The 25,518-nt window shown below is 38.6% G+C and overlaps 1 protein-coding gene across 2 annotated transcripts in view; it reads left to right on the top strand.

Moving 5' to 3' along the window:
• tafa3a (TAFA chemokine like family member 3a) overlaps nucleotides 1-25,518 on the top strand; it is a 324,761-nt gene that overhangs the window by 201,351 nt on the left and 97,892 nt on the right. The gene's annotated exons all lie outside the window — the stretch shown is intronic.

A 25,518-nucleotide genomic window follows, 5' to 3' on the forward strand; every position in this document is an offset into this window, starting at 1 on the left:
CTCCCCAAACACCCAACACATACAGACACAGGCAACCAATGGCACCCAACAGGGCTGAGTCACTGAACTCCAATTTCCATAAAGCCCGAGGGGAAACCGTGGCACTGCTGCAACCCCAGGGAGCTGCCATCTATCACTCCTGGGGTGATAATGCCCTTTTGAAAGTTCTCTCCCCAAGTCCTTACAGTGTGGAGGCATCCCGGCGGGCAAGTGCTACGGCCATCTGCTACACCATCTATCTATCTATCTATCTATCTATCTATCTATCTATCTATCTATCTATCTATCTATCTATCTATCTATCTATCTATCTATCTATCTATCTATCTATCTATCTATCTGTCTATCTATCTATCTATCTATCGGGCTTCTGACTGCAAGAACGTCTTCTTTATGCAATGGTTCTCTTCAATTCAGCCTTGCTACAATTGGCTCACTGAGATTGTGTCACGTGGTTGGCTAGCACTGCTTCCATTGCCCTCTGCCTTTGTGCTTAGTGCACTTCCGCCACACCCAGGAGTGCTGCCAGAAGAAACTTGTTGGGCACCAGAACTCCTTCCAGGTGCCCTATAAAAGGAGCCAGTTACCACCACTCATTGGCCAGAGTTGGGAGGAAGAGGACAAAGCCTGTGGAGGAGCGGCGGCAAAAGGACTGGTGAAGAAGGGACTGTGTTTGTGCCTTGTGCCTTGTGTGCTGTAAGGCAACAGTTTTAACAAATCGTGTGTTGTGGGGACTAAAACCCGTGTCCTGTCTATCTGTGTCAGGGTTAGGGTGGCTGTATGCGCCCTTGGGCATCACACCAAGTACATGGTGATTGTGTGGTTAGCACTTCTGCCTCATGGATTCAGCATTTCTGTTTGGAATGTCGTAAGGAGTTTGTACATTTTCAAGTTAATTACTGGTTTTACACTGACCTTGGTTGAGTGTGAGAATGTGTGTGAGTGATCCATTTAATAGGCAGGTGCTCCATCCAGGGCTGCTTGTTGCCTTGTGCCCAGCACTATCAGAATAAGTTTTGATGGTCCTGATTTCAATTAGTGAGTTTGGAAATGTTATGTAGCCAGGTAGTTAAGGAGGTGACAAAGTGCACCATTTTGCTGTCTGTGGTGCTGAAATTGAGTGACAAGGCCTTCCAAATGAGCTGGCCTCAGTACTTTGAAGTGCACAAAGTTTTTCGGCTTGTGCTTTGTGTGCCTGAATTTCAAAAAATTTAAAATGAGCACCTCCTGGGCTAAAAGCCTACATATACGGTATATGATAATGTAATAAATAAGATAAAATTTGAAAGAGGATAATGAGCTTTTCTCAGCCTGGGGTCGTGAACGTATGAGCAGAAAATAAATCTCTGCACTGTTTCCTTGTTAAATTTATTTTGGAAATGACCTTTTAAACAAAGCCAATGCATTTATCAACATCTTTCTCTAAGCACAAAGAAAGCAAAATAAATGCTTTCACTTCGTCTTTTATTATTATTATCTTTAGAAATGGGAGCACCTGTCGGGAAGGCTATAAAGAAAGAAGCAGAGGTCAGCAGAGGTGCCATTTTTTTTTTTTTTTTTTCCTTCTGAGTAACGGCATCTCTCAGATAAAAGGATAAAAAATGATGAGCTGCAAAGCAGTTATCAGCTAGGGACACAAGCCACACAGGGACAGCGGGGTGGAGGAGGAGGAGTCAGTAGATGAAGAAAATAGAGATGATTGCCCCAACAGCATAAATCGTCAACTGAAGTGGCAGGAAAAAATTACAGTGAATCTTACCAGGATGAAAGCTTCAGCACAACAGCAAAATGAGGGTTTGAATGGCTCGACACGTTCTTTTTACTTTAAGAATGTTAGATGGGTGGTGTGGCTACAAACCCTAACACCTCAGACAGAGCTCTGTATTATTGACTGGTTGTTCAGCTTCTCTTCTCATGGTGTCATTTCTCTGCTGCACAAACTCAAGCAGCAATGTGTCTATCATGTCCACTCACTGGCCATACAGTAGAAAATCAAGCTCAATCTTTCAAATGGATGTCCACTCCCTGAACTTGCAGTTTACACTCGGCCAACAACATAGAATTATTCATCCAACGAAGGGACAGTAGAGACTTGGGCAGCACAATGGACTTCATTTGCTTTTGCTTTTCACTCAAAAGAAACTCATGAAGTACAGTGGAACACATCTCCTCTTACTGACCACACAGGAAAAACACATTAAGCAATGTGAACCTAATCTGCTCCTCCTAACTACAGTAAAAACTTATAAAGAAATGTTAACCTCCTCTCCTCTTGTTGACAGCACAGCAGAAACATGCTTAGGTGTGGACTTTATCTCCTCTCGTTGGCCACAATAGAAACTAACAAATAAAAGGGAATTTTGTCTCTCACTGACCACATCACTATCAGCATTGTTCAGCAAAATAAGAATTTCATTCTGATCAGTTCAGTTCAGTTTTGAATATTAAATAGACACATCCATGTTTTGTATATTAGGTTTTAGAATGGGATGACACAGTGGTACAGTACCTGCATACTACGTCCTTACAGTTTCAGGGACCCCCTAGGTTGGATTCCAGGCCTAGTCTGGGTGCTACTTTCATTATCTTCCCATGGTTTTCTTCTAAATACCCTGGTTTCACCCAGATCTTAAAGTCATGCATGTTATGTTTATTGGTAACTCTAAGGTCGGGAATATACTTAATGGTGCATGATGTGACTTGAGAACATTGCTGCTACTCAAACAGTGTACTGACTATACATGTGCGTGTATTTTAACTAAATCCAGAGGATTCCAACAGCTGGCAGTATGAGAAATCATCACGGTGAGAAAACAATTTCCGGTTTCACTGTGTTGTGAGTTGAGGGAAGAAAGATGTTAAACATAAACAGTGACACAGAAGATGGTATGTGAGACCTTTAAATGGGTTGCATCATTATCATGGGGAATAGGCAATGCTTGAATTGCTGATGTGAGAAATGGGTGAAGAAAAGCACCATGAATACATCCGCATGTCAGCATTTAAGTTTGATGATTTGCCTCACCACATTGAACCATTCATTAAACATTGTAGCACGCAGATCGATCCTGTTGGAGCTGCACTGCAGCTTGCTGTCACATGTAGATAGTAAACAATGATGCTGATGCCAAGTTCCAAAACTTGAACACAAATGATACCCATTTTTTTGCTGGTACTGCAACTTGCACATGCGTTGCATAAATTTATGACAACAGTCTCAGAAGATGCGTCAAAAGAACGCTGGGAACGTGTGGCAGCCATGATGCATGTGCGAAAGCGTTCTGAGCATGAAGTATAAACCGGCCTTTAATCTAAATAGTGTGGCTGAGTGTGCTAATGTACCCTGCCATCAAGAGCCTGATGCTGTTCTCTGCGACACTGTACTGGAAGAAGAGGGTTAAAAATAAATTAATAAATGAATAGCTATATATTCTATCATAAGTAGTGTAAATTTATTACTATCAAAACACGTGTGAAATATAGTCTGTTAGGGCAGTACACCACTGACCTTTGTAAAATAAGTAAGTGGGCGTTATACATGCAGCTATTAACAGTCTACAAATTATTCTATTAAATTGCTATTAACAAAAATAAATTCTTATTGTCAATAATGGGACAGTTGAAATATATCAGTTATTTTTCATTGTTTTATGTTATGTTAAAAGACTTATAGCATGGGTTTCATCATCTCTAAGTGGTCTCATTGGATGCATTTGACCATTTTCCTCCTAAAATACTTGTTTTTGTAAAACAGTGCTCTGACTTATTAAACGTGTACACTTATGATACTTGATCATATCAACATTCTTAAGCCAACAACACTGAAATTCCATTAGAAAAAATACCTTTAGACAAGCTTTACAGTTATCTACTTTGACCGGTAGGGGCCTTTGTCACACCCCAAACCCCAGACAAAAGCTTACAGATACAACCCCTGGGTGAAAATAAAAAGATTTTTTTTAGTAATTATTACCTTTACAAAGGCTTCTTAATAATCACAATCATAATTCCTTCTTCTTATCCTCCACTCCTCCCAGGTGAGCTTTGTCTTCTTTTACCCAGGAGTACTTCAGGTGCTAGGGTATAGTCCATTTGAAGTACTTCATGGTGAAATGGAAGCCCAACAAAGTAGGGATCTTAGGTCCCTGCAGCACCCATGGAACCCGACAAGGCTGCTCCAATGGGAATGCAGTTCCCAGCATGCCTTGCATGTATCAGTACAGGTAGCATCACCCAGGGATGCTGCCACCTAGTGTACTAGGGGAGCACATAGTCCTAACAGGTTGTGCGACCCCCATCCTTCCATCACACTGGCCTCCTGGCCTGGTATAATTCCTTGGTCACATCCTGCCAGGATGCCTGTGTACCCACTTCGGCATTGGCATCTTGTGCCTATATTCTCGATGAGGCAAGATGATTCTCACCTTCCTTCTTTTGATTCTGAAGGGTAGGTAACACATCCAGGTAAGGAACCTTGCCCCATCCTGGCCAGGATGCCCAGCCATGAGCACCATCTATCTATCTATCTATCTATCTATCTATCTATCTATCTATCTATCTATCTATCTATCTATCTATCTATCTATCTATCTATCTATCTATAATATAGTACCTTTCACATTTGTCCATCCAAGTTATCATAAATGTAAATTATGTAAATTTCAATCTTACTAGTTTTAATCTCTTTCTCGTATACTCAGGGGATGGATATTTAAGGAATAAACCGCAAGACAATGATTATTTTTTATATTATGTACATTAAAGAACCATTAACAACAAATAAAATCAAATTAATAATATTTTAAACAATTATTATAAAAGTTGAATAAATTGGACTCTGCAGCTGCATGAAGAAAAGGTAAAGCACCACTTCCGCTTAACAGAAATAGCCCAAAAGTTGATAGAAATATATGTTTTGTACCTAATACTTGTATGCAAAATTTGGTTGACGTAAGTGAAAGCATACTCAGGTTATTGTATTTACACACACACACCCACACAGAGACATAATTCCAAAAATGGTATTTTCTGACTCAAGGAGGTCTAAAACATCGAGATTCATCAAAATCTCGAAATATAATTTTTGGAGGATTCCCCTACTTTCCCTATACTTTGTATATGAGAAAATCAGTGAGGTATAAAATGCGCAGATTCATCAAAATTTCAATATCGAATTTTTGGACGATTACAATAATTCTATACTTCATACGAGAAAGTAAAAAACACTATGAAAAGTCATGGTATGAAATAATATATCTACTTACTTATCTACTTTATGTAATTCAGGTCACAGAAGCAAGGCCAAAACCAATACAAGATGGTGTACTAGTCCATAAAATTATTTGTACCACTACTGTGTTTGATATTTGGTTGATTTTATATAGGTTATGTTTTGTCTGATTTGAGAGTAATCTGGGAGATAGATGAAAAGCAAAAAAGGGTCAGAAACCGAGAGATGAAAAATGTACAGGCATCAAAGCCAAATCAACTGACAAATATAATGGTCAAATCATTTGCAAAAGAGTTTGAATGTGCAAGTTAGAAATGGTTTACAATTGTCAACTCAGGAGAGGAAGTGATTCCTTGGAGGACCTTGTAATCTGTCAAGTTATGTCGTAACCTCAGACAACATGCCTCTAACAATCAGCACATTTGTCCTAATGAAAGGAGCCCAAAATGGTGGCAAGTGCATAAAACAAAATAGCAAACAAAATGGTCCAAAAAATGATTGACCATGAAAATGAAGGAGAATCATCACATGTGATGGAGACCATGGAGAGGCTGCTGCTTCACCACCTTAGGCCACAGGTTCAACACGCCCTCGACCCTCTGCAGTTTGCATATCAGGAGAAGGTGGGAGCAGAGGATGCCATCATCTATATGCTACACCGATCCCTCTCTCACTTGGACAGAGGTAGTGGTGCTGTAAGAATTATGTTTCTAGACTTCTCTAGCGCCTTCAACACAATCCAACCTCTGCTCCTTAGGGACAAGCTGACAGAGATGGGATTAGATTCATACCTAGTGGCATGGATCGTGGACTATCTTAAAGACAGACCTCAGTATGTGCGTCTTGGGAACTGCACGTCTGACATTGTGGTCAGCAACACAGGAGCGCCACAGGGGACTGTACTTTCTCCGGTCCTGTTCAGCCTATATACATCGGACTTCCAATACAACTCGGAGTCCTGCCATGTGCAAAAGTTTGCTGATGACACTGCTATCGTGGGCTGCATCAGGAATGGGCTGGAGGAGGAGTATAGGGACCTAATCAATGACTTTGTTAAATGGTGCGACTCAAACCACCTACACCTGAACACCAGCAAAACCAAAGAGCTGGTGGTGGATTTTAGGAGGCCCAGACCCCTCATGGACCCAGTGATCATCAGAGATGACTGTGTGCAGATGGTGCAGACCTATAAATATCTGGGAGTGCAGCTGGATGATAAATTAGACTGGACTGCCAATACTGATGCGCTGTGCAAGAAAGGACAGAGCCGGTTATACTACCTTAGAAGGCTGGCGTCCTTCAACATCTGCAATAAGATGATGCAGATGTTCTATCAGACAGTTGTGGCGAGCGCCCTCTTCTACGCAGTGGTGTGCTGGGGAGGCAGCATTAAGAGGAAAGACGCCTCACGTCTGGACAAACTGGTGAGGAAGGCAAGCTCTATTGTTGGCATGGAGCTGGACAGTTTAACATCTGTGGCAGAGCAAAGGGCGCTCAGCAGGCTCCTATCAATTATGGAGAATCCACTGCATCCACTTAATAGTATCATCTCCAGACAGAAGAGCAGCTTCAGCGACAGACTGCTGTCACTGTCCTGCTCCACTGACAGATTGAGGAGATCGTTTCTCCCCCAAACTATGCGACTCTTTAATTCCACCCAGAGGGGTAAACGTTAACATTCAACATTATACATAGTTATTGTCTGTTTTTCTGTTTTTCACCTGCATTGTTATCATTCTTTAATTTAATATTATTTATTGTATCAGTATGCTGCTGCTGAAGAATGTGAATTTCCCCTTGGGATTAGTAAAGTATCTATCTATCTATCTATCTATCTATCTATCTATCTATCTATCTATCTATCTATCTATCTATCTATCTATCTATCTATCTATCTATCTATCTATCTATCTGTCTGTCTGTCTGTCTGTCTGTCTGTCTGTCTGTCTGTCTATCTATCTATCTATCTATCTATCTATCTATCTATCTATCTATCTAGAATCAAAATTCAATGACTCAAGAAATAAATCTCCCTATTATAATAAAAAAATATTGGGTTACAAGACTTTTTAGCCTGTAATGAGATGTGATCTTTTGAAGAGACTTTTTGGAATGAAGTTCCGCGAGATGGAGACTTTTACATATGAGATTCTTTCAACTGACTTCATACTTACAACCTTTGGAAGTAAGTCCTGTGAGATGGTGACTTTTGCTATTAGATTCTTTCAAGTCACGCCCTACTTACAATCATTTTCAAACAAGAGCACAGTCCTCTCACCTCTCAGTCTTGTGAATGCTTTAGTCAGATACACTTGTTGCGCTCTTAGCTCTTATAAATTTTAACGTTTTTAACGTTTAACATTTTTTGGCGTAAATTCATTTGACTTCCTCGTTTCTAGGTGCTAGGATTTCCCGTGTACTCATTTCTTCTGTTGATAACCCTTTGTGATGTAATTCTTCAATAAGATTTGGACATAATAAGTCTTCTTTAATTGGGAACTTAAAGAAAGGAAAACGTTAAAATTTATAAGAGCTGAGAGCTCAAGAAGTATGTCTGACAAAAGCATTCACAAGACTGACAGGTGAGAGGACCGTGGTCTAGCACCTAGAAACGAGGAAGTCAAATGAATTTGTGCCAAAAATGTCGATCTGTAACACTGCAAAATGTTTAAATGTGTATCAATAGACTATGCAGAAACAGTTGGTGGTGATCATGTGGAAGATGAAAACAACAACTTACAATATCATGAAGAATATCTACAACCGTTAACACCGTCTGGTCTTCTGCCGCACAAATTACTATAGAAAGAAGGAAGTATCCAAGACAGGTAATGTAGTACATCTCCCGCGGATAACATTAGACTCCAAAGGAGATCTTGATATGCCATTCGTATTAAAATGTTAACAGTTTCCCATTAGAATAGCTTTTGCAAAGACAATTAACAAATCACAGAGCCAAACATTCGAAAAAGTCATTTTATTTAATAGAGAGAAAGAAACGAAATGCAATCAACGGCAGTTATACATCGTGTGGATGCAAATGTAACACTTCACATGAAAATTAAAATCTGTTCAAATTGTACATTCATATCCCCATACGCGAGCGGCAGAACCACAAAGAGGCGTAGCATAGCGAAGCGAGCAGGGGGCAAAGCCCCATAGTAAATAAATAAATAAATAAATGAAACAAAACAAGTGTCAGATCACAAAACTAATACAGGAAAAAACGAAAAAAAATGAGAACAAGGAAGCCAAATGGGTCAAAAATAAACCTATTTTCAAATTCTAGTTAATCCTTCTTTGTTTTTAATTAACAATAAAATATTTATTTTTTAAACAAATAACCTATAATGATACTCATCCATTTAACTGTGTGGCCTTCAGTAATATTTCTTGAAAGTATTTTGTTAAGATTTAGATTCTGTTATATCATTTGAAATCCTGTCTCAATGTTCTGTCCTAAAGTCTTCAGCCTGACTGTTCTCTGATTTTTTTCTTTTATATCTGACCACGTTTTAGTATAAAATGTGTCAAAGTTTGCTGAAATACATAAGTAATGGGATCACTATTCATAGAAGCATACAACAGGGGATTGCCCTCAAAGACAACACACATTTAAAACTGCACAAACTAAAATGGCCATCAAAAAGGACAAGTGAATAGGAATGTGTGGGTGCTGGATCAGGAGTTTCAGAAACTTACATGGTCTTCAAGACATTTAATAAGCAGTGCAGCAAAGAACACGAGGGTTCCATTAGTCTCTATAAATATGTTATACTAGCTGGCCCAGTAAATGATAAATCATGGACTACTGGTCTAGCACTTAAATCTAAGCATAGAAGCATCATCTAATTGAAGTGAATTCGGCAGAGTGGAACTGCACTCCATAATACCTATAACATTTGGAGCACGTTCATTCAAGAGTGTAATTTTCAATATGCCCCTTCCAAGGTACTTTTATTAATAAAATGTATTGTACCTTTCATTCCAACAGATGACATATACAACCAACACTATAACCTGATATACCGTAGGACATTGTATATATAAAACAAACACAGGAAATCAAAAAAGGTTGATTAGAGGAAGTGGCACTGTCATTGGAGCCCATTGACTGTCACTTAGAGTGAAGTAGCTGATGACATCGATAGTGGAGGTCTCAAACTCAAGTTCTAGGAGGCCAGCATGCCCTTTTAATCACTTTAATGGAATTGGTTATCTATTTTCATGATTTTTCACTCTCATTTTGCTACATTCAAGGGGGCAGATCAGCAGAATGTTTAAAAGGCTTGCATGGGATTAGTACTCCTATTATTTTTATTCCCTGTATTTTTTCATTTTAAGTTTTCCTTTATTAATTTATAGCTTCAGTTTGTGTGTTGCAGCAATTATGTGGCATATGCTGTAGATTGTTCAACAGCAGCACTAATACTGGTAAAGCACCATGTGTTAGAATGAAGAATGCAGTCCACTTAATTACTACATGCATTTCAAGATACATTTCAATAGATAGCTGATCAAAAACATTAACACAGAATATGCCAAACAGAAAGTTACCACTGGATGGACAGAAATAGTCCTGTATTATATTGATTCTATTAAACACACACACTCACAAATAACGGCGCAGTGGTTGCGCTGCTGCCTCGCAGTTAGAAGACCCGGGTTCACTTTCCGGGTCCTCCCTGTGTGGAGTTTGCATGTTCTCCCCGTGTCTACGTGGATTTTCTCCGGATGTTCTGGTTTCCTCCCACAGTCCAAAGACATGCAGGTTAGGTGCATTGGTGATCCTAAATTGTCCCTAGTGTGTGCTTGGTGTGTGTGTGTGTGCCCAGCGGTGGGCTGGCGCCCTGCCTGGGGTTTGTTTCTGCCTTGCACCCTGTGTTGGCTGGGATTGGCTCCAGCAGACCCCCGTGACCCTGTGTTAGGATATAGCAGGTTGGAAAATGACTGACTGACTGACTCACAAATAACTGTCCATCTCTCCCAAAACAAATGATTTTGTTGAGACGTGGTGTGCACCCAGCATCAATGTACTTTCTCTAAGGAGCTCAATTACTCATCCTCAGTACACTGGCTTCTGAATAGAACAGGTGAAGACCTTCTTTTCAGGGTTCACACTAGGACAAATGTTCTGGGAAAACAGTCACATACTGTATTTACAATTAGTTACAATAACTTAAAAGCACTCTCCAAAAAAACCTTGTTGCTCTGATATTCTGCCAGCACCAGAGAAGAAGCTAATTAATCTGGTGCCTAAGTGGTGTGAAAAGAATTACACCTTCATGAAAAATGGAGAAACAAATTCAAAAATATTTAGGGAGTACATCTGAAACATGCATTTAGTTTAGATAGCATAGGGTGAAAACTAAGAAAAATAAATAAAGACAAAGGAAACAAATGCTATGTAATGAAAATGTAGTCAGAAAGAAAGTGTGAAAATGCTTCTCAATACAAGAAACATTAAAAAGAAAATACAACGAATAATTGGTAATATCAATTGCTTATTGGGATAAAGAAGGGGTCTTAACTTAATAAATGCACTGAAATGAATCAGGGATGAATGAGAACACGGATGAAGAGGTGTGCTGCTGCTCTAAGTCAAAAGCACTACTAGTCATCAACAGACCCACAGAGAAGAAGCAGACATGTATAAATGTCTGAGGGTCATGTTCAGAAATGTAGAATCTAGAGACATGCAACTCAGTCAAATAACAGCAAATTGTTGGACGTAATAAAACAAACATACAGAAAAGAAGATGTAGTGACTGGGACAGATTAAACTTTCCAGAGGTTTTTAATTGGAAAAACCTAAATTGGAATTAGAAATGAGGTTAGAAAGTTGCAACTCCTTTAAAACTAATACACGCCAAAACAACCATTGGCAAATCTACTTAATTTTTTCCAGGGTCATAGGAGTCTGATCCTGTCCTAGTAGTTTTAGGAGCAGGGCAGGAACCCAGCGTAGACCATACACCAGCCTGTCACAGGGTAAGTGAACACACATGTTCAAGTGAAATTCAAATCAGTTAGGGTTAGGCTTAGGCTTTGGGTTTGGTTAATTTTGTATAGTACTTTTCACTTAGTGCAGGCTCAGAGTGCTGTGATAATTTCATAAACTTTGCAAATGATTTATTACATAATGAGAACTGTGGACAGTACGGGGCACTCCAGCTCCCCAAATGCCCAACACAAACAGGCTTAAGACACAAGTTAAAAGCCAAAGAGTCTTTATTGTGGGAAACCCTTCCCCAAGCATTTCCCACCACAACCACAAGTTTGCTCCAGCACAATGAACAGTACAATAAAGCAATACTTTGTACTCCTCTCTGCCTCCTCTTGGTTGCTGCCTCCTCCTCCACACCTCCCCAAAAGCTTTGTCCACCTCCTCCTGACTCTGGATCAATGATGTGAGGCAGGCAGCTCCTTTTATTTTATCCACCGCAGAAGTGCTTCTGAGCTTCTGCACATGTGCTCTGCAAGCATTTCAGGGTGAGGTGGAAATGCCATGATATAGGGACTTCCTGATCCTGCAGCTCACCCTGGTGGCCCCAATGGGACCCAACAGGGCTGTCCCTTAGGACTATAATACCAGACATGACCTATGGGCACCCACATGGGGATCCAAGACTGGGCTTTCTGCCATCTAGCATCCTAGGGGAAATGAAGCCCTGTGTAAGCTGTCTTACACTGTTCTTCCACCCTAAAGGCATCCAGGCCGGGTAAGTATGCCAGCCTTCTCTCACAGAAACAGATTTGGTTAAAAACTGAAAAGAAAACAAAATAGTTTCTAACTGATCAACCTAAATGTAGCCCGGCAATATTTTTACATTAATTACTTGTTGAACCATGGCCAATTCACAGTAAAGGAGAGGAAAATGAAAACTGCATTCAGCAGCATCCCTGGAGAAAAGAAACGTCTGGGGGGTCCATAGTCCATTGTAACAAGACAACACAAAGTTAGACTCTGTCACAGTCATGGAGACCTCAGTCAACTGGTAGAGTCTGTGCTGGGCCATCCAATCTGACAACAAAATCTTGAAATGTGTTGATTCTGAGGCTCCCAGTATCTCTGATGTCTTTCTATGGGCAAGAAAACAGCATAGCAGTAGAGTAGTGGCAGCAAGTGCTACAGCAAGATGGAACAGAGAAGTGTTAATAGCAGTTCATCATTATTGTATTACTTATATTTTTACAAATGACTAACAAAGAAAGGTGCAATATGTACAACTAATCAGCAGCTCTAATCAGGGTATACACACTCACATTTACTTATGTGAGTCATCAATTAATCTGAGTACCACATCTTTAGAGAACTGGGGGGATAATCAGTGTCGCTATGGAAAGCCTTCTGAGAACATTCTCATACAACAACTTGAACCTAGGACTCTGGAGATGTGATGGTCCTGTAAAATTGCAGTTAATTTGCAATATGTAGACTTTTTTGAAAATATAAAAACAGCTAGTCAATGATATTTTTTAAAATTTTGTCACTTACTATGCTCTGCAGACTTGATACAGCAGAATTTAAACATAGTGAAAAAATGTACTTAGGCTACAAAAATAAGACTAAACAAGCTCTATAAAGCTGAGGTCACAAAATCTTTAAAGTTCTTCTCCGAGAACTTGGTCAAAGTATCTCTTTCATAACATTGTCACCTAGCAGACCAAATGAGAAAAAGAACACTTCAACAAAAAGGTCAATGTTGGTCAGCAGCACATAGAAACTGTTTCAGTTTGCAGACATGTTTTCCTTCTGCAGTAAGACTTTAATTAAGGATTTTTTTAATCCACTCTCCCTCAATGTGTCTCTCAAGCTCTAAATGGCCATCCGCTTCTGCCTCTGTGCGTCTCATTCTAAGAAATTGTACATGCAGACCCCTATAGACACTGTCTGTCTCATGCCTTATGTTATTTTCAGTTTGTGTGGAAGAAAGGCTGTCACATAGATATGTGTTATGTCTAAGTTCTCTATGAATATGCTCATTTGCCAACAGAATAATATCAATGAATATGCTTATTTATACACCATGAATATATTCATATCCTTGATTTTAATATCTAACTGTCTACAGATAAAACTCAAAGTGTTTTTGTTACCTTATAACTCAAGAACCATTTAAGTAGGGCTTTAGAACAAATTGTCAAAGTATCCATAACCTGCCTGTTTCAGAGAGGCAGAAGAAGAAGAAGTGTAGTACTAAACGAATAATCCACAACGACATAGGGATAATGTGCAAACTCCACACATACACAAATAAGGCCAGGATTAAATCCCAGTCTTCACTAGATGGAAACCAGTTAGAGCTAACCCCCATGGTACTTGTAATGAAATAAACACATTTAAAAATAAAAAGGAGAGAAAAAAATGTCTTTCCATTATTAAAAAAAATCTTGCAACGAGACGAGACTTTTTTCCTGCGACAAGACGTGATCTTTTTAACAGAGATCTTTTGAAGAGAGATATAGAGACAGAGTGACACTTTCATGTCCCGCGAGATGGTCAAGTCACGTCATACTTATAACCTTTGGAAGCAAGTCCCGTGATACACATGCAGAGCAGGTTAGAGATAATGGAAGTAGGAAAATTTGAAAGTCTCAAAAAAAATGAGAGTAAAGATCACATTAGCACAAACAAACGGAAAATATTACTCGGTGAAATAACGGAACAGCGAAAAGAGATCGAATAGTGTTTGAGGATGTCTGGGGGAGAAGAGAGACAAGGCAGTGAGACAAAAGGATAGCTGCTGTACAGGCTTTTAAACGTTCGAAGCGCCGAATGAAATGCAGATCACGTGGCACAGCAGCAGCACCAAGCCAGCAGCTTATCAAGCAAAGAGGAGGTAAAAAAAAACAACTGTTATTTGTTTCCCATTATATCACCTTTTAAGAGGGATTTTGGAGGAGTGACCGTGTCTCCTTGGGGTGCGTTCATCCCCCCTCTTCACAGCGGCCAGTAGTGCTGGCATAAGGGGTAGGCGAGCAAAGTACAAATCACACAGCATGGCAGCAGCAGCAAGCCAACAGCTGATTGAGCAAAGAGGAGGTAAAAAAAAATGTGTTTGTTTCCCATTGTATCACCGTTTAAGAGGGGTTTAGGAGGAGTGGCCGTGTCTTCTTGGGGTGCGTTCAGCCCCTCTCTTCACAATGCCACAAAGCTCTGGCAGGAGGGGGGGGGAGGTGTTGGCAAGCGAAGCAAGCAGGGGGCGAAGCCCGCTAGTATTTAAAAAATATGGAACACACTTATCACACGGCCCATTGTGCTGTGTTTGTATCCCAAGCTGGCCATTCTTTGCATGAAGTTTATATGTCCTCAATATTTTAGCGCAGGTTTTCGCTTGGCAAATTTGTATCCTTCCACTTCCCAAAAGATGTATAATTTAGTGTGATTGACAACTATAATTTGCCCCCATGGGTGTGCAAACAAGTGTGCTCTTTGGCGGACTGGTGCCCATTCCAGGGCTGATTCCTCTATTTTTTCCCAGACCATAGGGATAAGAACTTGAGTAGAACCTTTATTTGAATAAATAAAGTTAAATATCTCTGTCTGTCTGTCTTGGGAGTGGCTCAGCCACTTTACTTGAAATTCTGTATGTGTATTGATCTTGGTCTCGGTCAGAGTTCTTCCTGTTCATCCTTTCCTACTTCTATTTGGAGTCAATGAGTTTGATCAACCTTCTCTAAACAGCTTGGTCCTGCACCTTCTCGCCAGTCGTGATTAGATTATAGGCTGCTTTTTTTTTCTGTGGATGTCTCGGGGCAACTTATTGAGAAATCTTGCTGTGTGTTTTATTTTCTTACATTTTGAGTCCCACATCAAGGATGCATTCAAACAACTTACCATGAAAGTTATGGATAAATTAAAAGTAGACCTACTTGAAAAGAGGAGTACACATCAGTTTGGTACTGCCCAGGTGTTAACTGGCAGACTTTAACAGCATTTTCACTGAAGGTGCATGCTGTTGGATCAAGCCATTCACATTCTGGAGAATAAAGGTAGTATGTTTTACTAATTCTATTTCCTTATTTTATTCAATTTCAAATGATATGCAAAAAGAACAAATTTAAATCCAAGATCTGTCTGATGCACAATTTTGAAAGCCAAGAAAAGCAAAACAACTGTTTAGCTGCAAACACCAGAGGAAGGCACAAAAAAGATGAGGAACAATTACTGCTCCTAATAGTAGGTAGAGAACTTCATATACAGAGAAGAGGAGCAGAAGCTACGAGATACACTCATAAAACCTGGACAGTGATTGAGAGTTGCACTCTCAGGCAAGGGAGGAAGATAGTCTAGAGCAGGGGTCGGCAACCTATGGCAAGTAGAACGATTTTCAATGGCACTCTGATTAAATTGAAATATAGTAAATATATTTTAATTACAGTGCACGCGTTTGTGCTCTCACCTACGTTTTGCATATGCAACTCACATATAAATGGAAACCAGTGCAGGTCGTAGTACGTTAAAACAAACCTCTTGTTATTATTAAGTAATATACTGCCCTAAAATGACTCATAAAAGACCAAGACGTGATGTTCGCTCTTTTCAAGACTCTTGGACAAATGAGTATGGATTTGTACAACAAAAGGATCGTGCTGTGTGTGCATTATGCAGTGAAAGTGTTGTGTGTCGTATGTCAAGTGTACGAAGACATTATCAGACTAAACATCAGTCCACGTTTAAAAACTCTGATGAGAAAACTGAAGCTATAAAAAGGGCCGATTCTGGCTTTAAGCAACAAACTACTTATTTGAGTCAAAGAATTGGAACCAAAAATAAAGCCACCAAATGTAGTTATACAATTGCTGTGCATTAATCCATTAATAGCTCTAATAATAAATAATGATTAATCATATTAGAATTCTTGATATATTTTTCTTATTTAAACTATGTATTTTGTATTAAAAAAACTTGTAATTTATAATTTAAAATGCAGTTTTTATTAAATGTGTTGAAAATTAAAATTTGACAAAAGATTCTTTTCACATATGATCCTATGTACATATTTTAAAATATCGAATGACCAATAATATAAGATCCGGTTATAATATACTTTTGAAGCACATTATAACTGGACCAATTTTGATACTATACAGGGTATATAACAAAATTTGTAAAATTATGTCACGTGGAATAACATTGTAACATAGGTTTGGCATGACACCACTGAAAGGTTGCCGACCCCTGGTCTAGAGCACAGTTTCACAGGTTGCCACTGTTGAGTTGCATAGGGTTGCAACTCACCACTGCATTCAATGGGAATGGGTTGTGTTCAAATTGTAAAGAAGGGTTGCCTCTGCTTTCTACATGATGTCGGCAGAGGTTCTCCTAGGGGATCTCCCTCCTTACTATGCCGAAAAAACAAAACCTTAAGAAATCCTGCTCTAGAGGAACACTTCCAGAGGTTGGAAGACACGCCTAAACCAGGGAGGACAATAGTATAGAATGACACTAAAAGCAACTGTAGACTGATGGACGGAGACATAGGAAGATAAGAGAAGATTAATCACTTGACCTGCGTGAAAAGAATTTAAAATCTAACCACTTAAATCATACCTTACTTTTAGAATCTGCTTGAGAAGTAAACATCAGCCAAACAGTGAAAAAAGTGAGGAGATAAATTCCACAGTGGCTTTAACTAGGAAACTCTATTTGATTATTCTTCCATGTCCAACATTGCTTCCACAAATCATATTTGCCCGAGCAATTGGTTGACATCTGACGTTTATTCACCTCTGATGAATTTTATAGAAATAACACTATATTTATTATTTCAATTTCAATTTAATTGATCTGTTACCGGCCTCAGGCCTAGGGGAACCTGGGCCAGGTACAAGCCTCTGTTGCTATAGGGTGTAGCCACAGCGATATGGTGATAAAGCATAAAAGAAGCAGGCAGCAGTCATGAGTCTCAGACCATACTTCTACTTTATTCTCATTTACCCAAAAATATATAAATGCTTCAATCTCTACATAGATCAACATGACGATCAGTTAAACAATGGTGCATAAACACATTTACTTTGGTTCAACAATAGTATTGTGGTCAGCTATCAAGAAGTACCTGTTTAGAGACCAATGTCCCCAGAACTCGTTGATTTTCAAAGGAAGAAGCCAGTTCTGTATCACCACATTGTGTATGGATGAGATACTAATCAAAGCAGTCTGATTATTCAAAGCAGGAGACTCTACACGTAAATATTTATGTCCTGTAGATAGCAATCAACAATAACCTGTAGTAGAATTTTCCAGGAATTTTGCCTTTTCTTTAAAGCACTGGTTTATAGCCCATTATAATAAGCAACACACAGAAATGTCATTTTCTTTATTACAGTTCCATAAATATAATATCGAGATGCATTATAAAATGGAATATATATTCATTTATTCAGTTACTGTAATTAAAACAAATACTATGTATGCTTCTAAAATTTTGAAGTTGTAATCTACCCATCATAAATGGGTAACTCAGCTAGTAATACTAGTAAATACTAGTAAATCTCGTAAATAAAATAATGCTTCAAATATGCTGGACAAGGAAACAGAGCTTGTAACAGTGTTTAAATCTAACATCTCTGTGGTCTGAGTGGATAAACAGTTGCCAGAAAAACGTCTCGGGAAGAAATATTAATTATTGGAATCTCGAGCATCTTGTCTTTCAATCTGATGAATACAGGGTTGACTGAGAGATTTAGAGCTGAGAATGTGTGCAGGTCAGTAATATGGGTAATAACGGTAAATTTCCACACAAACGTTATGTAGTTTTTCTTGACACAGAAAACCATAGACCCATGGAATAAGCTACCACACAGTGTAGAAGACAGTAGGACTGTAGGGACTTTCAAAACAAGAGTTGATATTATTTGAGAAGAATTAAATGGATAGGACTGACAAGCTTTGTTGGCCTGACTGGCCTGTTCTTTTCCAGATTGTAGTAATGTGCTCAGAAGGAAAAAAATGAATGTGAATCAAAACTTTAAAATTGGTAAAGTGATGTGAATATGCAGGGTGGGCACCCTTGAGCATTTTATATTTTTATTTTTATTTACTGAGATATTATATTGTTGTTCTTCATTTTGTGCCTTGTTTTTTGCATTGTCACCACTATTTTAAATATATCTTTGCTTTGTCGTGGCCATGTTGTAATTCCTCTGCTCTGGTCAGTATTTTGAGAGAAATATGAGCTTTCTGTTAATTTGTAACTCAAGTTACCCATGCAGCAATTAGTGGTTATCATTTAATGAGAAACAGCACGCCAGACACAGTAAATAAACACATTACATGTGCATCTCATTGCAATATATGTTCAAAAAAAATTCTATGCTGACAGACTTGGTTATTACCGTTTATTTTCCATTATTTCATGAGGAGAAAGGCATGTCAAGGTTATGTCATAAAATGACTGATTAACATGCTTTGTTTTTCTCCAGATTGTCTGATTGGGTACTACCACTTCAAAGGGTGTGCACATGATAGTTCCTATTGGGCAGCTCCGATTTCTTTTATGTCCCACACTGCATGAATACAACATATTGTTCAGTCTCCAGAAGCTTTCATTACTGGCAACTGAGAATGTTTTATTCTGGCAGCACTGGAAAACTATAAGCTGGATATTGTTTTTCAGTTTCACTTTCAAGATTATTTTCTTCTGTAGTATTGCCATTGAGTTACAGTCATTCAGCAGATTACCATGATGCACCTACAAACTCTTGTTTAGAGGTCATTCTGAGCAATACTGACCATTTGTTCACTGTTAGTGGTCTCACAAATTTGAAATCTTAAGATCCTATTTTGTCCAAACCCAGTCCATTACATTTCTCTGAATGATGGCAAAGCCAGACCTGGTAGCTGTCCACAATGTGTCATGCCTTATGACTTGGATATCCCCTTAGGCTCCTTAACCCCCTTGTCTCTTGACTTGCCCACTACATGCCATTGCTTCATGAAGGCAAATATTTAGCCATCACCAACCAATCTCATCTGATCTCTTTATTGAAGTGAACTGAATCTCTTGATTTCTTGTTTCTTGACCCATTTGATTATTTTTAATGCTTACAGTTTTGACACATTGGGTTCTTACTGTTTTGCAACACTCCTGTCTTTTGCTCATTCATTGATATGAACTTTCACCCTTTTCTGATTATTTGGCAGCCTATTTCCTTATTACAACTTTATGCCAATCAGCCTTTCCTGGCCTCATTCATTTTTCTTGATTCACACAACAAGATCCTCACGTCTGAATCCATCCTTTAATCATGTGATCAGGCCATATTGTTGATTCATGTTCAGTTATGAAGACCTGCTATTGATCAGGATGTGCATTTAGTGCTGTGACTCCACAGCAGACTTTTGCTTTTGCAAGGCTTGATACATTTTTTCTGGTATGACAGTCCTTAAAGCTTCAGGTATAGCTGAACATTTCAGGTATACAAGTTTGTGTAGCCATTTTACAGGGAAGAAGTTGGTCTTTAAAGTAAATTTCATACATGGCCATGGTTGCTGTTCCCCTAGTCTTTTTAAGGCCAGTTTGAAAAGGGATTGTGCCACTCTCTGTCTCTTGGGTTGAACAACTTGGTCCCTTGGAGTCTCAAAGTCTGGGATCATGTTGTAAAAGTGCCAATTCCCATTGACAGACCGCTTCACAGTAAGTCTGTTTAGCATCCAAATATGTTACATTTCTGATGGAGAGGTTTCAGCTCAGCTTGAAATTGACTGTCATTTGATCAGCCTGAGCCTGAGCTGCATGGGGCTATGATTTGCTAGATACTGCTTTTCTGGCCTATACTTTAGCAGTTTAGTCCTGCCCAGTTAAATGGGACAGTACATTTTTGAATGATCAGGGCAACAAGAGCACTAAGGGTGCCATCTCTCTGATTGTACAGATGAATCACCCTTGGACACCTGGTTTGAAGCTCTCTGGCTGTAGAGGTGCCACTAGACTCACCTGACCAGCTACCAGGAAGGCTGTTGGTTTGATTCCTAGTGGCTGATGTTGGTGAAACAGAATTAGAAACGGGCATCTGAAACTGGGGAAAAGTTATGTAAGTGACATTTATCAGATAAGCTTGCAGAACAGTGTGTGCTAAGTTTTAGAGGTTAGGATGTCATTTTAAAGAGGAAAACATTAGCATCTCGATTAATAGTGGCACTTAATGTTCCCATAACTTCAGCTAATTGCTGAAACACTACATTTCATTGCATACACTTAAAAGAGCAATTAGGGTTAAAATGTTGCCCTATTATTCCATCCCATGTTAAAGTTACCTTCATCCAGCCACCGATTAAAAAAACTGGTTATTTTTAATTTTCATTTAGTTAAGAAAAAGATTCACAGTGATTTGGGCTGATGAGCGCAATTAGCAAAAATTGCTGACAGCGCCTTGGCAATTGGAGAATACAGGGGAGTCAGCTTATTTGCTGGTAATTAAAATTCGGCTTCATTAACACTTCACCCAAGTGCGTCGGCAGGATATTTTCCAAAAGTCCAGTCTATGCGAAAGGGGTCAATCCTGAATTTGCTGAAAAGAAATAGATAGATAGATAGATAGATAGATAGATAGATAGATAGATAGATAGATAGATAGATAGATAGATAGATAGATAGATAGATAGATAGATAGATAGATAGATAGATAGATAGACAGGCTCGGGGGTACTGCAGCACCCAAAAAACAACCGCACAGACAAAATTCCTGGTATAATAAAAAGGTTTATTTACACAAATAGCTTTTGAAAAAGCTTCAATAATGACACTCTTCTTCTCTCTCTTTCTTCTCCTACACACCTCGCAGGCGAGCTTTGTCCGTTGTCCATACCCGACTCCAGTTCCCTTTTTCAGTAATACAACACAACAATAAATAAATCTCTTACCTCCTTCTGCACCTTCCTTGAAGCCCCCTCCACACTCCTTCTGACTCTGACTGCCTTGTACTTCTGGTGCCATGGCATTGCACACTGGAAGCACTTCCGATTAAAAAGGTTATAATGATACCCTGAAGTTCCCCCTGGTGGCACCCAAGAACCCCAACAGGGCTGTCCCATGGCACTTCAATTCCCAGCCTGCCCTGCAGATTGTTCCTATGGGTGTCCTAGCAGTGGGATGCTGCCAGCGTGTGTACGGAAGGAAATATTACTTTGACACCCCCTTATTATTACTTTGCCACCATCATGCTTCACAGTAGAGACAGTGTGTTTTTGATAATGCAGCAGGATAGACTTAAGCCACAATGTCCAGGAACTGGAGTAGGTTGGTATGGACCCACAGATTAGAGCATGTCTATCTTTGTGTTATGGCATGACTATCAACCACGGTCACCAAAAGGTCACTTCTCTTTCAGAAGCTCTGAAGATGCTTTCTTTTGAACCTTACTTTAGTTTCACCTCCCCATATTCGACTTCCTGGTTGCTATACCTAATACTCTACATAACAAATAAGCATCCCATGCCCATCAGTGTGCAGTTTGTCTGTATGAATTTTCCTCCAGATTCTTTGGTTTTCCTTCTACATCCCCAAAGACATGAACATTAGACTAACTGATTATTCTAAACTAGCTTTGTATGAATGGTGAGTAGTGTGAGTGTGTGTATTTGCAAAACTATGAAATGTCTCCTTAATAGACCACAGGAGAGGATAAACGCAAAGGAAGACATGGTCATGAGCTGGAAAAGTTAAAAACTGTACAATGAAAGCTAATCCTGGAAACTAGAGTACCAACATGATAAGTCTGTGAGTCAAAATCAGATAAATGTCAAAAACCAGAGTTCATCTTTACCATTAGGGCCTTTGGGAAAGAAAATTGGGCGTTGTTTACCCAGAGAAATCAATATGAAATAAACTTGTGGCCATATTATACATAATGTGCGATGATGTAATGGTCCCAACTGCTGCAGTCAGGTTACTAAAGAAAGCAAGACATTAACTACAAATAACTTTCTTCATACTTATTCAATTATTAAATAGACTACGGGAATTAATTCCTGGTGATTCCAAACCCAAAATAAATCCAGAACACATGCATAATAATGTATAATATGGACCTTGTAATGGACAGATGCTATATTCATAATTGTTTACTGCCAAAGTACCTACAATAGGCATTATTACCCAAGACCAAGAATTGGCCGAAGAAGAAATGAGAAAATAGTTATACATTATAACAAATAACTCTAAAAAAGCATTTGCCTAATAAACAAGTTTGTAAATTAACACTGGGAGCCAGATAAAACTCAGTTTCATGATGTACCTTCCAATCCTGATTAATCAATTAATTAAATTATTATTTTGATGACAGCTGTTATAATGAGAAGCATCAAAGGAATTTTGTGAAGCAAATAATCAAGTTAAAATACAATGTGAAGATAACATTTTGTTCAAAACTGATGGAAAGAGTGAAACTGAAAAAAAAAATTAAGTGTCATATGTCACCATATGTTGTTGTGAAAGACCCCAGGCCCCTGTGATCCTAAACTGGAATATGTAAAGGTGAATCTTCAGTAATGATGAGTGAAATGTGCAGGTTTCGAACCACATACAGGTTTGTGAAACTTACACTAAACTTCAATTTGCTGAAGATTGTGCAAGTGCAAATGAAAATTCTCAAAGGAGTTTTTGGGAGGTTTTAAAGGTTTGTTTTTGGTTGAAAGCAATGAATACTACTCTGTAAAGGCTCGTTCACATTTGTTCAGCTGTGTACTTTGTCCCAAACAGGTGAAATTAATTCAATTAATGCCTCTTGTTCACATTAGAGGAGGACATTTCTTTTGAACATGTGACATGCAGCACATTTTTCTCATGAACACACCCTACAATACACCTTCAGGCAAAATACTGCGCTATCTTCACAGGAAAATCTCACTGCACAGAAAGACGCCACTGACAACCCTGTGTCTACATAGAAACTACTTTATCCTAGCTGAGGATATGCATACTTCCAATGATTTTTTTAAATAGAGATCTTTATTTAAATGCTAAATGATAGGCAGATGCATGTGGAATCAATGCATGAAAACACTTTCAGAATGGGCAGGGTTTGACATTGAGGCTTGGGGAATGGACAAGACAAACCATGAATTGTATTTTTCAGAGTCTCGGCTGTAATACCATATATTTATATTCCAAGCCACATATCATACATTTTTCATAATATAAAGTTACAATATAGTCTTAATCATACTTTCAAAACCAAAAAATTCTGAAAATGTACCCAAGTTCCATTAATGTATTGAAATAACAACAACAACATTTATGTATATAGCCCATTTTCATACATATTATGTAGCTCAAAGTGCTTTACAAGATGAAGAAAGAACAGTTTCTAAAAAATTTAATTATAAAAATAAGATTATGCAATACTAAATAATAAAGAATAAAGTAAGGAATGATGGCCAGGAGGACAGAAAAAACAACAAAAAAAAAGAATTCCAGAGTGCTAGAGAAAAAAAAAATAAATCTGCAGGGGTTCCGTGGTCATAAGACCACCCAGCCACCACTGGGCATTCTACCTAACATAAATGATCAAAATCGGTCCTTATGGTTTTCAGGCTACACGTGGAAGAATTTGATGATGATGGTTATGTGAAGATCTAGCCTTCAATCCATCAATGTAGGGACTGCATGGTGCCTTGATCAGAAAACAGGAAAAAGAACATCAGAGAAAGTAAGGGAAATGACAGAAAACTTGTGCTGAATGCTTGCTGGGTTAAATTGCAGCTTCCCTGAATACCTGCTCTGGATATGTGGGTTTAGAAAATGGATTGCTTGAGAGAAAGTTTAAAGAACTTTTAATTTTTTATTTACTTCATCAAAGAGAAATTTTTCTTTGTTACAATATTGTATGAATTTTGACAGCGTTTTGTTGTGATCGCCACGAGCAGCACATTCACAATGCAGGTACTGGGACATGTGCGTAGTTTTGCGGTCATTTAAGTAGCTCCTTGAGGAGCGGCTATCTAACATAGAAAAGTGGAAAATCCCGTATACAAAATATACAAGTAAAAATGACCTCTTTCAAGCTGAATTTGAAACAGAGAAGTAATCTAATGTGGATAGTACAAAATGTTTCTCTGCTTTAAGGGTAGCTGACATTGAATTACCTTATTCATTGATTATTAATATATTTAAATTAGCTGTTGAGGAAAAAACAATCCTTTATTGGAGATTTACAGTATTTTAACACAAGAATTACCAGAGCCTACGAAAAAACTCATAGATCCGTCCCACCTTAAATCGCTTCTCACCTCTCTGTCAGCGTCCTTTGTCCTGTAAATGTATGGATAAGCAGCAAACAGCAAGCAGCCTGCTATCACATCCCCCCCACTCCGCACAGTTTTCTCAGCTCAAGTCTGTTTACCTGTGTGTCAGTTGCTTAGAGTTGTATAGAGTGGGAAGTCAAGCAAAATGACACCTTTTATAAATACTATATCATTATTTGGAACTTGCATTTCATGTTTGTTCCGTGTCTACAACGATCAATGTAAACACATCGTTAAAACAGAAACATTTTTCATGTTTTAGTAATAACTGACAAAATGTGAACATGAAGTGTATAATGTGTGAAGCATGAATTCCAAATATCAAAGAAACACTTTCACAAAAGGTACAAATATAATAGAACAAGTGTGCTTCTATTCAAGAATATAACTGGAGAAAAAGAACCCACGTTAGGGTGCGACATTGACACGTATTTACTATGACTGCTTCCGTGGCGCAATGGTATCAACTGTTGACTGGTAATCAAAATCTTCACAGGGTTCGATCCTGGATGAGTCTGTTTTGAGAAATGAGCTTCTCTTATTCTTACTATTTTAGAATAAAAACATACATTTGGTTGTAGTCTGTAACAGCCGGTGTAAATGTATGATACTTGTAAAGGTTAGCTTTTTTTTTTTTTTATTCAGTTTTATTCTCTCAGCCACATTCACGATCCCAGGCCCCCCCCCCCCCCCCCCCCCCCCCGCATTTGACACTGTTGTTTTCACATTGCATAATCTTATTTTTATAATTTAATTTTTTAGAAACTGTTCTTTCTTCATCTTGTAAAGCACTTTGAGCTACATAATATGTATGAAAATGGGCTATATGCATAAATGTCGTTGTTGTTATTTCAATACGTTAATGGGACTTGGGTACATTTTCAGAATTTTTTGTTTTTGAAAGTATGATTAAGACTATATTGTAACTTTATATTATGAAAAATGTATGATATGTGACTTGGAATATAAATGTATGGTATTTCAGCTGAGTCTCTGAAAAATACAATTCATGGTTTGTCTTGTCCATTCCCCAAGC

Source organism: Erpetoichthys calabaricus, chromosome 3, assembly GCF_900747795.2.
Source record: "Erpetoichthys calabaricus chromosome 3, fErpCal1.3, whole genome shotgun sequence".
Lineage (NCBI taxonomy): Eukaryota > Metazoa > Chordata > Cladistia > Polypteriformes > Polypteridae > Erpetoichthys > Erpetoichthys calabaricus.